General features: G+C 36.0%; 1 long non-coding RNA gene across 1 annotated transcript; it reads left to right on the top strand.

Annotated features, from left to right (window-relative positions):
• The first annotated feature begins 2922 nt into the window (after positions 1-2922).
• Positions 2923-3492, top strand: LOC110679869. The gene is made up of 2 exons (XR_002502767.1): positions 2923-3221; positions 3279-3492. It is a non-coding gene; the product is annotated as an uncharacterized LOC110679869 (long non-coding RNA).
• Positions 3493-5582: the final 2090 nt, after the last annotated feature.

Here is a 5582-nt window from a genome sequence, read left to right as displayed (position 1 = left end):
ACGGCTGTAAATGTAAATACGGCCTTAAAAGCCTTAAAACGGTTTTAAACGGCTTAAAATGGCATAAAACAGCTTAAAATGATTTAAAACGGCTTAAAATGCCTTAAAACAACTCAAAACGGCTTCAAATGGCTTGAAACGACTTAAAATGGCTTAAATCGGCTTAAAACAGCTTAAATTGGCTTAAAACAGCTTGAAACGGCTGGAAATGGCTTAAAACGGCCTTAAATGCCTTAAAATGGCATAAAATGGCATAAAACTGCTTAAAACGGCATAAAACGGCTTAAAACAGCTTTAAACGACTTAAAACGGCTTAAAAAAGCTTAAAACGGTTTAAAATGCTTAAAATGGCTTCAAACGGCTTTAAACAGCTTAAGACGGCTTAAAACGGCTGAAAACGGCTTAAAGTGCCTCAAATGGCTTAAATCGGCTTAAATTAGCTGAAAATGGATAAAACATCGGCTTAAAATGGCTTAAAGTGGCATAAAACGGCTTAAAACGGCTTAAAATGGCTTAAAATGGCTTGAAACGGCTTAAAAAAGCTTAAAACGGCTTAAAATGCTAAAAATGGTTTAAATCGGCTTAAAACAGCTTAAAATCTCGCATAACTTGTGATCTCGCCCTAAAAGCCATTGGTAACCGAGTGTGTAGCTTGTAGCTACTGAGCAAACGAATAGTTTTACACTTTATTCAACAATGCTACGATGATGAGAAGATCCTTCTATATCTCCCAGTGGTGATAGTTTTCATCCAGGTCCATTAATTTACTTGGAAACAAGGAGCTACACACTCGGTTACCAATTGCTTTTAGGGCGAGATCTCAAGTTAGACGATAAATGGCTTAAAATGGCTTGAAACGGCTTGAAATGGCTCAAAACAGCTTAAAACGGCTTTAAACAGCTTAAGACGGCTTAAGAGAGCTGAAATCGGCTTAAAATGCTTAAAATAGCTTAAATCCGCTTAAAACAGCTGAAAATGTCTTATTATGGCTTAAAATGGCTTAAACCACCTTAAAACGGCTTAAAATGGCTTAAAGTGGCATAAAACGGCTTAAACCGCCTTAAAACGGCTTAAAATGGCTTAAAGTGGCATAAAACGGCTTGAAACAACTTAAAATGCCTTGAAACGGATTGAAACGGCTCCAAATAGCATTAAAAGGCTTAAACCGGCTTGAAACGACCTTGATTGCCTTAAAACGGCCTAAAATGGCATAAAACGGCTTAAAAGTGCCTTAAAACGGCTTGAAACGGCTTAAAACAGCTTAAAACGACTATAAACAGCTAAAGACGGCTTAAAACGGCTTAGAACGGCTTAAAATGCCTAAAATGGCTTAAAACATCTGAAAATGGCTTAAAATGGCTTAACATGGTTAAAAATGTCTTAAAACGGCTTGAAACGGCTTGAAACGGCTTAAAATGGCTTATATCGGCTTAAGACAGCTAAAACAGCTTAATATGGCTTAAAATGGCTCAGAACGGCTTAAAACGGCTTAAAATGTCTTAAAACGGCATAAAATGGCTTAAAACGGCTAAAAATGGCTTAAAACGGCTTCAAATGGCTTAAATTGGCTTAAAATGGCTTAAAATGTCTTCAAACGGCTAAAACGGCTTAAAATGGCTTAAAACAGCTTAAATAGCTTAAAGTGGCATAAAACGGCTTGAAACGGCTTAAAATGGCTTAAACAGCTTAAAACGGCCTAACACATCTAAAAATAGCTTAAAACGGCTTAAAATGGCTTAAAATGCCTTAAAACGGCTTAAAACAGCTTAAAACGGCTTAAAACAGCTTAAAACGGCTTAAAACGGCTCAAAATAGCTTAAAATGACTTAAAATGGCTTGAAATGGCTTAAAAAGGTTTGAAATGGCTTAAAACATCTTAAAACAGCCTAAAATGACTTGAAATGGCTTAAAATTGCTTAAAATGCCTTAAAACAGCTGAAAATGGCTTAAAACGGCTTAAAATGGCTTAAAATGCCTTAAAACGGCATTAAAACGGCTTGAAACGGCTTTAAACGGCTTAAAATGGCATAAAACAGCTTAAAATGGTTTAAAACGGCTTAAAATGCCTTAATACAACTCAAAACGGCTTCAAATGGCTTGAAACGACTTAAAATGGCTTAAAATGGCATAAAACGGCTTCAAACAGCTTTAAACGACTTAAAACGGCTTAAAAAAGCTTAAAACGGTTTAAAATGCTTAAAATGGCTTCAAACGGCTTTACACAGCTTAAGACGGCTGAAAACGGCTTAAAGTGCCTCAAATGGCTTAAATCGGCTTAAATTAGCTGAAAATGGATAAAACCTCGGCTTAAAATGGCTTAAAGTGGCATAAAACGGCTTAAAACGGCTTAAAATGGCTTAAAATGGCTTGAAACGGCTTAAAAAAAGCTTAAAACGGCTTAAAATGCTAAAAATGGTTTAAATCGGCTTAAAACAGCTTAAAATCTCGCATAACTTGTGATCTCGCCCTAAAAGCCATTGGTAACCGAGTGTGTAGCTTGTAGCTACTGAGCAAACGAATAGTTTTACACTTTATTCAACAATGCTACAATGATGAGAAGATCCTTCTATATCTCCCAGTGGTGATAGTTTTCATCCAGGTCCATTAATTTGCTTGGAAACAAGGAGCTACACACTCGGTTACCAATGGCTTTTAGGGCGAGATCTCAAGTTAGACGATAAATGGCTTAAAATGGCTTGAAACGGTTTGAAATGGCTCAAAACAGCTTAAAACGGCTTTAAACAGCTTAAGACGGCTTAAGAGAGCTGAAATCGGCTTAAAATGCTTAAAATAGCTTAAATCCGCTTAAAACAGCTGAAAATGTCTTATTATGGCTTAAAATGGCTTAAATCACCTTAAAACGGCTTAAAATGGCTTAAAGTGACATAAAACGGCTTAAACCCAGTCTTCAAAAAATCTCACTCCAAGAGCTGCTGAGATTCAAAACCCACGGACCAAGATCAAATGCGTGCGCTCATTATATTCCAATCAAGGCATGCATTGAATCATGCGCCTTGTATGGGCGGATTGAATCCCAGGATTCGATCCTTGATTGAAGAGAGTTATTAAAATAAATCAAGTAGACCTTGATAATTTAATAGAAAAAATATCTGTGACAGGACACACGTTTCACGAAGTCGTATTTCTCTATGATTTTATTGTTTTTATGTCCACGTTTTCCCCTTAAAACATTTCGATTCATGTTTGGTAAATTAGTTTATGTCTGTCGCAGTTAAAGTTGAAGCCATTCAAAAACTCACGTTATTTTTTCTTTACAGCGAATCAAATACAAATCAATTAAAACTCTTGGAGCTTCAGATTCGGATTTGCAGTGCAGTTGGCATCCTACATTATCTGAAGCCTATGCTTGACGCAAAAAGAACTGAACTACCATCAGACCTCTGAAATTGATGCATTTATGAATGAATGGAATTATTTGCTCTGTTGAAATTTTATTATAAATAAAAAAATGTGAAAGCGTTGTAGAAATAATATTGATTTATAAAAATTTCATCAAATTCCTTCTCAGCGTGTTGGTTTTTTTTCAAGTATTTGTTAGAAAACTTTAAACTCTAATTTTCTGGCTCGCATGAGTAACTAAACCAAACGATCCCTAGTTTTTTCGTTTTCAATGAAAGAGGAGGGTTGTTTGAAATTTCGTAAGAGTCATTTACGAAAATAAGTTAACAACGAACAGATGGAAACTTAAAGCCCGTCAAATGCGTGTTAAGTTATTAATGAACAACGTAAAACTCAAAAAAAATACACCTTACTGGTATGCGCAACATAGTACTAATGTAAATCTTTGGGGATGGTCCATTTTTCTCTATTTTTTCAATTTTTTCTTGTCAAATGCTAAAGCTCAGGAATGATATTTATTTTTTATTGGATCTTACAATTTCCATAGGAACTCATAAGCCATGGAAATGGCTTGTAGAAAACAAAGATATTGCTGCTGGACAGTTCGTTTGAACACTTTTGGGCAAATCTTTTTTTAACATCGGTCGTACATCAGGCGGAATAAACACGGATTATCCGTTCCTATCTCAATAAAAGCGGAGTTGCTGGAGAGTAGAAGGTCTATGGAGGATATATTTCTTCACGAAAAAACCTAAAATGGCATATCGAGTAGACGACAAATCAAGTACTTATTTACATACCTGTTGACTGAAAGAGAATGACAATTTATTCATGGGGATTCCATCCTGGGATTGAATCCCAGAACAAATCTCGTTCACTGAGATCGGAAAAATCAGGATTCAAAACGATCGTGCAAACTGAGATGAATTCATAGCATGCTTGTTTAAATCTGAGAGTAGAAAGATGATCTTCGAAGACTGCTTAAACCGCCTTAAAACGGCTTAAAATGGCTTAAAATGGCTTAAAGTGGCATAAAACGGCTTGAAACAACTTAAAATGCCTTGAAACGGCTTGAAACGGCTCCAAATAGAATTAAAAGGCTTAAACCGGCTTGAAACGACCTTAATTGCCTTAAAATGGCTTAAAATGGCATAAAACGGCTTAAAAGTGGCTTAAGACGGCTTGAAACGGCTTAAAAAGGCCTTAAATGCCTTAAAACGGCTTGAAACGGCTTAAAACAGCTTAAAACGACTATAAATAGCTAAAGACGGCTTAAAACGGCTTAAGACGGCTTAAAACGGCTTAAAACGGCTTAGAACGGCTTAAAATGCCTAAAATGGCTTAAAACAGCTGAAAATGGCTTAAAATGGCTTAACATGGCTTAAAATGTCTTAAAACGGCTTGAAACGGCTTGAAACGGATTAAAATGGCTTAAATCGGCTTAAAATGGCTTAAAATGTCTTCAAACGGCTAAAACGGCTTAAAATGTCTTAAAACGGCATAAAATGGCTTAAAACGGCTAAAAATGGCTTAAAACGGCTTCAAATGGCTTAAATTGGCTTAAAATGGCTTAAAATGTCTTCAAACGGCTAAAACGGCTTAAAATGGCTTAAAACAGCTTAAATAGCTTAAAGTGGCATAAAACGGCTTGAAACGGCTTAAATCGAAACGTTGGAGCAGAGAAGACGTAGAGCGCAAGCTGTTTTTGCGGCTAAGCTGATCGTTGGTGATATCGACTCTCCGGAGTTACTAAGGCAATTGAATATATATGCACCTGAACGAGTAATAAGACAACGCAACTTTCTTCAGCTCGTGCCTCGCAATCGTTTGTATGGCATGAATGAACCTCTTCGTGCTTCTGCTGATGCGCTCAACGAAGCCTTTACTGCTTTTGATTTTAATTTGCCTTTGATTAGTTTTATCCGTAGATTGTCATTGAGCTAGATTTTTATGTTTTTTTTTTTCATTAAGACAAACAGATGTCAGATGAATAACAACTTCAATAAATAAATAAATAAACAGCTTGAAACGGCTTAAAACGGCTTAACACATCTAAATATAGCTTAAAACGGCTTAAAATGGCTTAAAATGCCTTAAAACGGCTTAAAACAGCTTAAAACGGCTTAAAACAGCTTAAAACGGCTTAAAACGGCTCAAAATAGCTTAAAATGAGTTAAAATGGCTTGAAATGGCTTAAAAAGGCTTGAAATGGCTTAAAACAT

This window comes from Aedes aegypti, chromosome 3, assembly GCF_002204515.2.
Source record: "Aedes aegypti strain LVP_AGWG chromosome 3, AaegL5.0 Primary Assembly, whole genome shotgun sequence".
Classification (NCBI taxonomy): domain Eukaryota; kingdom Metazoa; phylum Arthropoda; class Insecta; order Diptera; family Culicidae; genus Aedes; species Aedes aegypti.
Note: the sequence above shows the minus strand (reverse complement) of the source record. Positions and strands in the feature narration are given on the sequence as shown.